Source organism: Tenebrio molitor, unplaced genomic scaffold (assembly GCF_963966145.1).
Source record: "Tenebrio molitor unplaced genomic scaffold, icTenMoli1.1 SCAFFOLD_831, whole genome shotgun sequence".
Lineage (NCBI taxonomy): Eukaryota > Metazoa > Arthropoda > Insecta > Coleoptera > Tenebrionidae > Tenebrio > Tenebrio molitor.
Genome location: NW_027184246.1, coordinates 4,429 through 16,871, shown reverse-complemented (window position 1 = coordinate 16,871; position 12,443 = coordinate 4,429). Strand labels below are relative to the sequence as shown.

Genomic DNA, 12,443 nt, shown 5'->3' with positions numbered 1-12,443 from the left:
TGTCGTTAGAGCGTGACGTGGTGGTTGTTGTGGGATTTCCCGTTAGTTCGGTCCGACGTCGGTCGTCAGAGGGTAAGTGCATACGGAAACGAAACGCATCGCGTTTTGATGTTCATATTCGTGCATCGGAATGTTAAAAGCAATATATTTTACACCAACGATCACACCTAAACACCACGGCAACGGCCATACCACGTTGAAAAGCACCGGTTCTCGTCCGATCACCGAAGTTAAGCAACGTCGGGCGCGGTCAGTACTTGGATGGGTGACCGCTTGGGAACACCGCGTGCCGTTGCCCCCCAACACTTTTTGTTTTTTTTTTGAAATCCATAGCAACCACCGAACCGATTTGTTTTTCGTGCAGGTATTCGGAAACATGCACAGACCCGTATAATGTAGATTCATAGCTTTAAGTACTAGATAATTAAGAAAACAATTTTTTTTGTCGATTAATTGTAAACAATTGCAGAATAAAAACTCGTCAAACGGTAAAGGTTGTCGTTCGATCACCGAAGGTAAGCCACGCGGGCAGCGGTCAGCACTTGGACGGGTGACCGGTTCATTATATTCCTTCCGTGAGTTTAACAAAGATAACATATGCAAATGTCGTAAGTGCGACGAGGAAGACGGCGATCTTTTAATGTAAAAAAAATATATATTAGGTTACGCGTACATGCCACTTTGACTGCTGCTTTATTTTTTTGGTTTTTAAATAATTAGAGATCTGAATTCAACATATCAGTTCTATGTTATAATGGACAGACAATGTTGTATTCTTGGCCCCTAACACGTTAAGACCAACATAAAAACTAGAATAACTTACCATTCGTTAAACGTTAAACAATTTCGAACCACGTTTTTTTGAGCTCGAACAAACTCATAACACAACACTCATTTATTAGTCACTGGACCATTGTAAAACGAGAAGAGAGAAAAACCATGCGAAACTATTTTTAAAACGAAGAGAATAAAGGTTTTAAATGGTAGGGCTGTATGACAGACTTGTCAATTATCGTGGGGGGTACGGCTGAGATTTATGACGAAATCGAGCGGCGCCGGCGGTCGGTCACTTTCACGAAAGAGGTCTAAACACGGGTCGTTTACGATACCCTCTGGTTACTAGAAAAGTTCTAGACAGATGTTTGTCGGCTTTTCGAGGTATTTATTTGTGAGTCCAAAGACTCAATGGAGTAATATCGGACTGAAATTCCAAGATTTTGCTGTGTAATCCAAAAAACTATGTTCCTCGTAACATTTAACGATGTGTTAATTCAACTATTATTTTAATTTTTCGTATACGTATTTATACTAAAAAGTACAGCGCTTCCAACAGTGAATTGTGAATTGAAAATGTTTCAAAGAAAGATCGATAGTTTTGAAAAAAATTACATATTAATAAATTTAGATAGATTTAGAAGTATACATTGCACTTACTTTTCAAAATTATTGTACTTCTGATTTGGTTGAAATAACATAATATGTAGCAGTCATAGTCTTGTGTACATTGCAGTCGCGGCTGGTGTTGGGTAAAACCTTTATTTTTTAGGGGGTCATTACCCAAATGACCTCATGGACCAGCCGTTCCTGTTAGGTTTTATATATCAAATTGATTCGTCTGTCTTTTTCATCATGCCTTCGAAAAGCGAGCTCCTGTTTCGCCAAAGTAACTGTGACGTCAATTAAATACGATAATAAAATTCGGTTTTTCCGAACTTATTGTGAGTGAGAGCAGTGAGAGCATCTTCTTTTCGTATCCCACCTCCACCCGGCGGCAGTAGTGCAGTGCTTATCAACATAATTACCGGCGTCTCGCCTCCACATTTTGACTTTTTTGTGTTTTATGTGTTCTCTAAGTCCAAAATTTTTAAATTTTTAAAAAGAGATTGCGGTACTATTCCTGTTGCTGAAATTATAATAATATATTTATTAATTTTTGTATTATATGTCTGTGTTATATTGTGTGAATTTGGAACAGCTATATCTAAAAGATATGCTTGCTTTTGTTGTTTATTTAAAATAATAATGTCTGGTCTGTTATGCTGAATGTGAATGTCAGTTAAAACTGTGCGATCAAAATATAATTTGTAATTGTCATTTTCTAAACAACTTTCTGGTTTATAAATGTAATGTGGTTGTGTATCCTTTAATAAATTGAATTTAACTGCTAAATTCATGTGTATAATTTTTGCGAATATATCATGACGTTTTTTATATTCGCTGTGAGCCAAAACGGTGCAAGATCTTGTATTGCAAATATAAAACCCTCAGCTCTTTAAAATATCTCCCATGTAAAGACTTTTGTTTTATATTTGCTATAGTGTCATATCACGAGCTCTATTGAGAAAATAATTTTTTAGTGAAGCAATTTGATTGTGTTGTAGAATTTCTAGATTTGAAAAACCCCTACCACCATTTTCGCGTGGTAAATTAAATCTTTCAACAGCAGATTTGGGGTGATGTTTACAAAATTTTGTAAAGAGAACTCTAGTTTGAATATTTATATTCTTTAAATTAGTTTTGGACCATTTTATAACACCAAAAGAATAGATTTAATTTGATTTGATTGATTAATACCTAAATATTTATAAAATTCTCCTTTATTTAAATTTTTAATGATTTCTCCTTCTTTAGTTATATATTCTAAATTTTCGTAATGACCACGACATATTGATTGATTTTCAGTTATTGTTAAGTTTTATGTCATCCATATAAAGAAGGTGATTTAATTTAATATTAATTTTATAAATTTTAAGAATTTTAATTAACCATGAATGTGGTACTGAATCATAGGCTTTTTTGTAGTCTATGAATTGTTGTTGCATTATTTTCCAAACGTTTGAGACTTAAAATATTCGTCAAATGTTCTTCTTTTTTTAAATCAGAATACCCCTGACAAATCCGAACATTTTGTTTTGCGGTAGATAAAAGTAAACATGGGCCAAGACAGAATATTAATATTCGGTGTGGAATTTTCCTGCGTTCTTGTTCATTTCTATCGAAGTGCTCACGAAAAGTTGTGAATATCAACACTTTGTAATTGTCGTAGTGAAAAATAAAAAAGATAGCTATGGGGCACAACTTATTTCGCACTTCATTAGAAAAGTAACAGTATTAAAATAAAAAAAATATTTTTCTAAATTTCGAACGTTAGGTCTATCCTGACCAGCCGCCAATTAGTGGTATTATTTTATTTTTTGCTGTTTTCCACAATAGTTATTTTTATATTAAATCATTGATTCAAAAAATTGAAATTAAAAATTCAAATTTTTGAAGGAACTCTGAAGTTTCAATGCAGTGACCATGTTGCTAGGTAACTAATAAAAAACAGTGCGTGAAATGAAAAACAGAAATAGTCGTATGCGTTTTGTATGGTTTCTATGGTTTCGATCTTACTAACAATGCAATGAAAATGACCCACTTCAGGCACAGATAACTATGCGTGAATTTCAATTTTTTGAATCAATTATATAAAAACAAAATTGATTTGGCGGCCGCTACACAAAAGTGGTGGGAGGCGAGAACCTGTTTCCGCCGGTCAATTTTAAAATTAATAAATTTTCCCTGGATACGTATTCGACTTATCCGGTACGAGTTATTTTTAAATTAACTTAATGGCCCGTTGCTCTTGTTCTTTTTACATTGAATATGCGATGTTTTGGCATCGTTAGCAATAGTACAATACTCACGCATTTTTAATCTAAAATTAACAAAACTTGAATGGATCGGGATTATCACACTTCTGAATTGAAGTTTTCATTCGTTTAAAATATAATTGATAGTAATACGTAATGCGGATTGCCTAAACGTTGCTTCCATCACGTCAACATCACACATTCACGTTCGCCCGTAGAAATGGCGTGATGCACACGAAATCGATCCAAAAAGGCTCATAATATTTGTGTCACGCGAATCTACGTCGAAAACTAGAAAAAAAAAAAAATTCAATTCGAATTTCAATAATCGAAACGATGCGTCGTCGATACTAAACGTAGGTAGTAACTAAAGTGTGATCGGGTGCGATAAAAGTGTCCGTCAATAATCATCATCCGACAATCATTTAATAGACGAACGCTAATTTTTGGCACTCACTCGGACGACAGAACCAGTCCAGACGGAAACCGGGGCGCGGGGTGGGTGGGTGGTTGTATGTCCGTGAATCTGTCCGGCGCGCGTCAACATTTCAGTTATCGTCGCGAGAGTTAAAACGAAAGGTGGTTAGTGTGAAAGTGACGTTTTTTCGTGGAGACACGTTACGAAGGGTGAGTACCTAATATAATATAAAACCAACCGAAAACCCACAATAGTGCCCCGGTTTATTATCGTGAATAGGTGTTTGGTAAATATTTTCTGTATTCCAACTAGCAAGTCTTTTATCAAAAAACTCCGGCAACATGGCTATTGTGGTATTGTTGATACCACCTAACTGAAGAACTTAGTTAATAACTAAGTCGACGATTTTATCGGGAAATTGAACGGAGAAACAAAAATAGCTCTTAGCGACAGTTGCCTGAAGTCGCAAATAACGGCGATTGACGAAATCACGTTTTTTTTATTTTAATTCCAATGAACAATACACAGGGTCACAATTATCTGTTATGTATTCTATAATGTTTTGCAAAGTAAATAATGTGAGTTGTCATGCGTAATATTAATTAGCTAAGTAATTTTTGCAAGTATTTTATGTCAGATATGCAATGTATAATAACGTAATGTTGCAAAGTATTTTAATTTTTATGCTAGGTAGAGATAATAACTCGACAATAACTCTTCTCTAATGAAAAAAAAAATAGAAAATGATTTAGGAACATAAAAAATCTCATTAAAACAGGAACAATTGAAATTAAAATAAACATAACATTCTGTACTAAAGTACAGTTTTGTTCACTCCTTTTTTCAAAGTCTTCTGTCCTCTCATTTGCACATACTGCTATTCCAAAACAGTGAAATTGTCTGTTTCAGGGAATCCTTAACGTTCCTTGCTAATGTCAACAACGTTTTCGATGAAACAAAGAGTCGGAAAAATGTCGGCTCATTGTATTCAATAACATACGCGACTACAAAACCATCTGTATCATTTGTAGGAATCGCGGTTTTTTCGATGAGAATTCGTTCTAATTTTTTCTTTCTTAAAAAAGCTAAGTAATTTTAATTTCACTAAAGATGAACATTTAGGCTATATGCTGGGTAATGCAAATCCATCAACCATCAACTAGGTTGTTCAGCAGATGTACGATTGTTTATTTGATTTCTTCTTCCGAAGAGTTGTATTCTGGCAAAATAGAAATTTATTCATAACATAACCTCAATCAACTAAATTATTTCGAATACAATAACCACATAACTACAAGTTGGATAGGCATGGGTGCAAAATACCGATAATGCATGAAACCTAATAATAATAATAATGACATAATAAAAGTTAATTAAAAATCGCTGTTTCACGTCTTTTTCTTTTTTGTTCGAGAGTTTTTGTGGTTCTGAAAAGAACCGTTTATAAATGTGTCGAAAACGAAAAACATCTATTTCGAACTGGTGTACTTGGTGACGGCTTTGGTACCTTCGGAGACGGCGTGCTTGGCCAACTCACCGGGCAACAACAGACGCACGGCAGTTTGAATTTCTCTGCTGGTGATCGTCGAACGTTTGTTGTAGTGTGCCAGACGGGAAGCTTCAGCGGCGATACGTTCGAAGATGTCGTTCACGAAACTGTTCATTATGCTCATAGCCTTACTAGAGATACCGGTGTCGGGATGGACTTGTTTCAACACCTTGTAGATGTAGATGGCATAGCTCTCCTTCCTCCTGCGCTTCTTTTTTTTGTCGCTCTTGGAAATGTTCTTCTGAGCTTTCCCGGCCTTCTTGGCTGCCTTACCACTTGTCTTCGGCGGCATTTTTCAATTCAATTCGATTCAACAAACTCGCGAACTGCTCTGACTCGTGTGCGTGCGTTAACTTTGCACCACCACCTTTCTGATAGGTAGTGTGTTCACCAGAACCCCACCTGAAAACGGGCTCCCACCAATCGTCACGTCCTATTCTCCTATCACGGAGGCTATAAATTCGAAGCACAGCTACCAGCTTTTACAATCGACGAGTCCCGTCCGTCAGTTTTATTACTTCTCGTGGTGTCTAACGAACGAACTTAAAATGTCAGGTCGCGGTAAAGGAGGTAAAGTGAAGGGAAAAGCGAAATCCCGTTCGAGCCGTGCCGGTCTCCAGTTTCCGGTGGGTAGGATACATCGTCTTCTCAGAAAAGGAAATTACGCGGAACGCGTCGGTGCAGGAGCTCCCGTCTATTTGGCCGCCGTCATGGAGTACTTAGCCGCCGAAGTTCTAGAATTGGCAGGAAACGCTGCCCGTGACAACAAGAAGACACGTATTATACCGCGTCATCTGCAGCTGGCCATCAGAAACGACGAGGAATTGAACAAACTCCTGTCCGGAGTTACGATCGCCCAAGGCGGTGTCTTACCCAACATTCAGGCCGTACTTTTACCCAAAAAAACCGAGAAGAAACCTTAAACGAACGATCGATCCATCTCCGTGGCGAAAACTCAAAATATCGGCCCTTCTCAGGGCCACTATAGCTTTTTTTTTTCGTAAAATGACCGATGCATCTTTTCTTTTTGTATTATTATCATTTACGACTGCAATGCCAAAAGGAAAGCAAGGGGTGTTTACGATCTTGGTACATTTATCAGGTAGTCAGTTAGTAATAATTGTCCGTTGTTTCTCGAAAGAACATCATGTTTCTTTTTTTTCCTCTTATTTTTATTTTGTGGTTCTGAAAAGAACCGATTTTGTATTTCGTATTTTATTCTGGTTTTCTCGAACGGTGAAGAGCGCCAGGAAATTAACCTCCGAAACCGTAGAGGGTGCGTCCTTGACGTTTCAAAGCGTAGACGACGTCCATCGCTGTCACGGTTTTACGTTTGGCGTGTTCCGTGTAGGTGACGGCATCTCGGATGACATTTTCCAAGAACACTTTCAGGACTCCGCGAGTTTCTTCGTAGATCAAACCGGAAATACGTTTCACGCCGCCACGACGAGCCAATCTTCTGATAGCGGGTTTCGTGATGCCCTGGATGTTGTCACGCAGGACTTTGCGATGACGCTTCGCTCCTCCTTTTCCCAATCCTTTGCCTCCTTTACCGCGACCGGTCATCTTTTCAGATTATTTCAACTGACACAAAATACCTGCACACCTCGTCCCTAGGAAGTCAACTACCGCAAAATTTCAACTAACGGAGCCTTATATAGATTCAACGGTTCACCATCGACCAATCGACGAAGTCAGCCGTTGACTTTGTTCACGTATAAAAGTACAATTTAATATGGCGGAATTTTTAGTACCCGTTTACCTTTCGACGCGTGCACGTCTAACGATCGTCAGAGTCGATTTTAATAATTGTCAGTTTTGTTTTTCATTCGTTTCATTCGAAATGGCCAGGACCAAGCAGACCGCACGCAAGTCCACCGGAGGAAAAGCCCCCAGGAAACAACTGGCTACCAAAGCGGCCAGGAAAAGCGCTCCCGCCACTGGCGGCGTCAAGAAGCCCCACCGTTACAGACCTGGTACCGTGGCTCTGCGTGAGATCCGTCGTTACCAGAAAAGTACCGAGTTGCTCATCCGCAAGCTTCCCTTTCAACGTTTGGTGAGGGAGATCGCTCAGGATTTCAAAACCGATTTGCGCTTCCAAAGCTCCGCCGTGATGGCCCTCCAGGAAGCGAGCGAAGCTTACTTGGTCGGTCTGTTCGAGGACACGAATTTGTGCGCCATCCACGCCAAACGTGTAACCATCATGCCAAAGGACATCCAACTTGCCAGACGTATTCGGGGTGAACGCGCTTAAATTTTTCCACATCGTGTTTCGGAAGAACAACACGAAACACGAATTTTATAACAAAAAAATCGGTTCTTTTCAGAACCTCAAACTTTACAGGCAAAAAAAAAAATATATCGCCCTTCAACCGGAAATGAATAAAATAAAAATGTCAATAATCGGTCGGTCCTCTCGATTCGGGTTGGGTTGCGGTCGTTCGTAAAATTTTATTGCATCCTGTCATCACCTACCTGCCAGCTGATGCTATCTATTTTATTTGGTTTCGCCGTAAGGATAGTTTTATTTCTTTTTTTCGTCGTAGATTATCGTGTGGCCCTGAAAAGGGCCATTTGTGCGTGCCCCGTTGCCGGTAGTACGATGATGACGTCGGAACGAGGCACAGCCGAACGAACATGAGTCGAGTATCCATCCACGTTTCTCACTTTTTCCTCTTCGGCGAAGCGGCCTTTTTCACCTTGACAGGAATGGCTTTGGCTGTCTTGGGTTTGGGTGCTTTGGGTTTTTTAGTCGGACCAGCCTTGTTAGATTTCTTCGCTTTGGAAGGCGATCGGGGTTTCGGGGCGGCTCTAGTTTTCTTTTCTGTCGAGGAGGCGGCCGATTTCTTGGCTTTCGCTGCGGCGGCGGAGGCAGCGACGGCGCTCTTCTTTTCGGCAGCAGTCTTCTTCGCTTTGGGGGAGGCTTGTTTTTTGGCTGTCTTCGAGGAAGCCTTGTCGGAAGTCGTCGCGACGGCGGTACGTTTGGCGGATGATTTTTTCGTCTTGGATGCGGCGGACGAAGCGGGTTTCCTCTTGTCGGAGGCGGAGGCGACTTTGGCACCACCGGAGGTGGACGAGGCGAGCTTGAACGAACCCGACGCGCCCTTACCTTTCGTCTGAACCAGAGATCCCGACGCCACGGCGCCTTTCAGATATTTCTTGATGAAAGGGGCGACCTTTTCGGCGTCGACTTTGTAATTTGCGGCGACGAACTTCTTGATGGCCTGAAGAGACGATCCTCCGCGTTCCTTGAGTCCCTTGATGGCGTTGTTTACCATCTCGGATGTCGGAGGATGGGACGGTTTCGCCCTGGGATTTTTCGCTTTTTTCTCTTTCTTCGCGTGGGATTGAGGGGTGGCAGCGGAACCGGTGGTGACCGATGATGCTGTTTGATTTTCGACGTCGGCCATCTTTCACGTTAAAACGTTAAAAGTTAATAATAATTATTGAAAAAACACTTGCTCACACACGTACACTTCGAGCACCTCGTGAACGAGAATTGAACAAAAAAATTTTCTAAGTCTTTATAAAATAGTCGCCACTGCGGACGGAAGACTGAACGCGCACCGCGTCCGCCGTCGAAGAAATTGCAGGCCTCGGAATCGTTGCCCGCGTGATGGCATCGTCCTCTTTCCTCGATCACCATCGCCACCGTGTGATCAAGCTGGCCGAACTCGGTTTCCGAAGTTTCCCTGGAGATAGCGAAGTTCGTCTCGGAACGTCGGTGGGTTTCGAATCAGGTACACGCCCCTCCAACCACCAGCCCTAAATCCGGGTCGTCACGGTTTCGATTCGGGACCGACGGTTTACGTCGGCGGTGCGGGGTAGACGCGTCGATTCCGGGAATCCATATTTCGTTCGCCGAAATATTGGTCCATCTCTTCCCGGAATACCGCGCCACCTTCTCGATTTTACGACATCTTCGCGTCGCCAAACGCTTCCGAAACGGTCGAAGCACAGAAAGGACCTGGTGTTCGAACCGAGGCAATTCCGACAACAGGATGCCGCGAACCGCCTCTCCGACGTTCAGGTCGATCGTTTTCGGCGGAAGTTGAAACGGGACGAGTCGACGACGGGTCCCGTTGCCGTCCGGACCCTTCGGGACGGCCGAAAGTCCGTCGAGAGGATCATCCGAAAGGAGACGGTCTTCATCGTCCGACCGATGCCGCACCTACGAGTTTTCCGATATTTTCTTCGACGGATCTTCAGGTTTTCTTCCTTTCTTCCGTCTTTCTCTCTTCGTAATTTCGTGTCCGACCTGCGTCGTCCGAAGTCGGGGTGAAGATCGAAGAAAAAACGCCAAAAATAACAACTCGTCAGCCACGCACACCGCGTTCGAATGTCTAACGGTCCAACTTGGATTTTCGAAGATCGCCGAATCCGAGGGACGATAAATAATAATAATAATAATAATAATGGTAATAAATAATAATGTTAATAATAATAATAATGATATGATGATTATAACGATAATTATTATAGATAGGTAAATAGAAACACAGGTCTCCTCTCGAAAATCGGAACTTCCTGATATTACTTACATATTTCGGTCGATCCAAATGTGGGAATCTCGTCGTCGTCGGAGCAAGCAGCGCGGTGGGTGGGGTGAAATTCTGGATTTTCCACCGCCGCCGGCGGTCGAAAAATGTGCGACGCGGGAGATCGCCAGTCCGTCTAGTAGTCTCTCTTGTCGTTAGAGCGTGACGTGGTGGTTGTTGTGGGATTTCCCGTTAGTTCGGTCCGACGTCGGTCGTCAGAGGGTAAGTGCATACGGAAACGAAACGCATCGCGTTTTGATGTTCATATTCGTGCATCGGAATGTTAAAAGCAATATATTTTACACCAACGATCACACCTAAACACCACGGCAACGGCCATACCACGTTGAAAAGCACCGGTTCTCGTCCGATCACCGAAGTTAAGCAACGTCGGGCGCGGTCAGTACTTGGATGGGTGACCGCTTGGGAACACCGCGTGCCGTTGCCCCCCAACACTTTTTGTTTTTTTTTGAAATCCATAGCAACCACCGAACCGATTTGTTTTTCGTGCAGGTATTCGGAAACATGCACAGACCCGTATCATGTAGATTCATAGCTTTAAGTACTAGATAATTAAGAAAACAATTTTTTTTGTCGATTAATTGTAAACAATTGCAGAATAAAAACTCGTCAAACGGTAAAGGTTGTCGTTCGATCACCGAAGGTAAGCCACGCGGGCAGCGGTCAGCACTTGGACGGGTGACCGGTTCATTATATTCCTTCCGTGAGTTTAACAAAGATAACATATGCAAATGTCGTAAGTGCGACGAGGAAGACGGCGATCTTTTAATGTAAAAAAAATATATATTAGGTTACGCGTACATGCCACTTTGACTGCTGCTTTATTTTTTTGGTTTTTAAATAATTAGAGATCTGAATTCAACATATCAGTTCTATGTTATAATGGACAGACAATGTTGTATTCTTGGCCCCTAACACGTTAAGACCAACATAAAAACTAGAATAACTTACCATTCGTTAAACGTTAAACAATTTCGAACCACGTTTTTTTGAGCTCGAACAAACTCATAACACAACACTCATTTATTAGTCACTGGACCATTGTAAAACGAGAAGAGAGAAAAACCATGCGAAACTATTTTTAAAACGAAGAGAATAAAGGTTTTAAATGGTAGGGCTGTATGACAGACTTGTCAATTATCGTGGGGGGTACGGCTGAGATTTATGACGAAATCGAGTGGCGCCGGCGGTCGGTCACTTTCACGAAAGAGGTCTAAACACGGGTCGTTTACGATACCCTCTGGTTACTAGAAAAGTTCTAGACAGATGTTTGTCGGCTTTTCGAGGTATTTATTTGTGAGTCCAAAGACTCAATGGAGTAATATCGGACTGAAATTCCAAGATTTTGCTGTGTAATCCAAAAAACTATGTTCCTCGTAACATTTAACGATGTGTTAATTCAACTATTATTTTAATTTTTCGTATACGTATTTATACTAAAAAGTACAGCGCTTCCAACAGTGAATTGTGAATTGAAAATGTTTCAAAGAAAGATCGATAGTTTTGAAAAAAATTACATATTAATAAATTTAGATAGATTTAGAAGTATACATTGCACTTACTTTTCAAAATTATTGTACTTCTGATTTGGTTGAAATAACATAATATGTAGCAGTCATAGTTGCGATTGTAGAAAAAATCTTGTGTACATTGCAGTCGCGGCTGGTGTTGGGTAAAACCTTTATTTTTTAGGGGGTCATTACCCAAATGACCTCATGGACCAGCCGTTCCTGTTAGGTTTTATATATCAAATTGATTCGTCTGTCTTTTTCATCATGCCTTCGAAAAGCGAGCTCCTGTTTCGCCAAAGTAACTGTGACGTCAATTAAATACGATAATAAAATTCGGTTTTTCCCATCTTCTTTTCGTATCCCACCTCCACCCGGCGGCAGTAGTGCAGTGCTTATCAACATAATTACCGGCGTCTCGCCTCCACATTTTGACTTTTTTGTGTTTTATGTGTTCTCTAAGTCCAAAATTTTTAAATTTTTAAAAAGAGATTGCGGTACTATTCCTGTTGCTGAAATTATAATAATATATTTATTAATTTTTGTATTATATGTCTGTGTTATATTGTGTGAATTTGGAACAGCTATATCTAAAAGATATGCTTGCTTTTGTTGTTTATTTAAAATAATAATGTCTGGTCTGTTATGCTGAATGTGAATGTCAGTTAAAACTGTGCGATCAAAATATAATTTGTAATTGTCATTTTCTAAACAACTTTCTGGTTTATAAATGTAATGTGGTTGTGTATCCTTTAATAAATTGAATTTAACTGCTAA

General features: G+C 40.5%; 2 non-coding genes across 2 annotated transcripts; both read left to right on the top strand.

Moving 5' to 3' along the window:
- Window positions 1-178: 178 nt before the first annotated feature.
- LOC138141040 (5S ribosomal RNA) lies at window positions 179-298 on the top strand. The gene has a single exon (XR_011162939.1). It is a non-coding gene; the product is annotated as a 5S ribosomal RNA (ribosomal RNA).
- A 10,167-nt stretch (window positions 299-10,465) lies between these two features.
- LOC138141039 (5S ribosomal RNA) lies at window positions 10,466-10,585 on the top strand. The gene has a single exon (XR_011162937.1). It is a non-coding gene; the product is annotated as a 5S ribosomal RNA (ribosomal RNA).
- The last annotated feature ends 1,858 nt before the right edge of the window (window positions 10,586-12,443 follow it).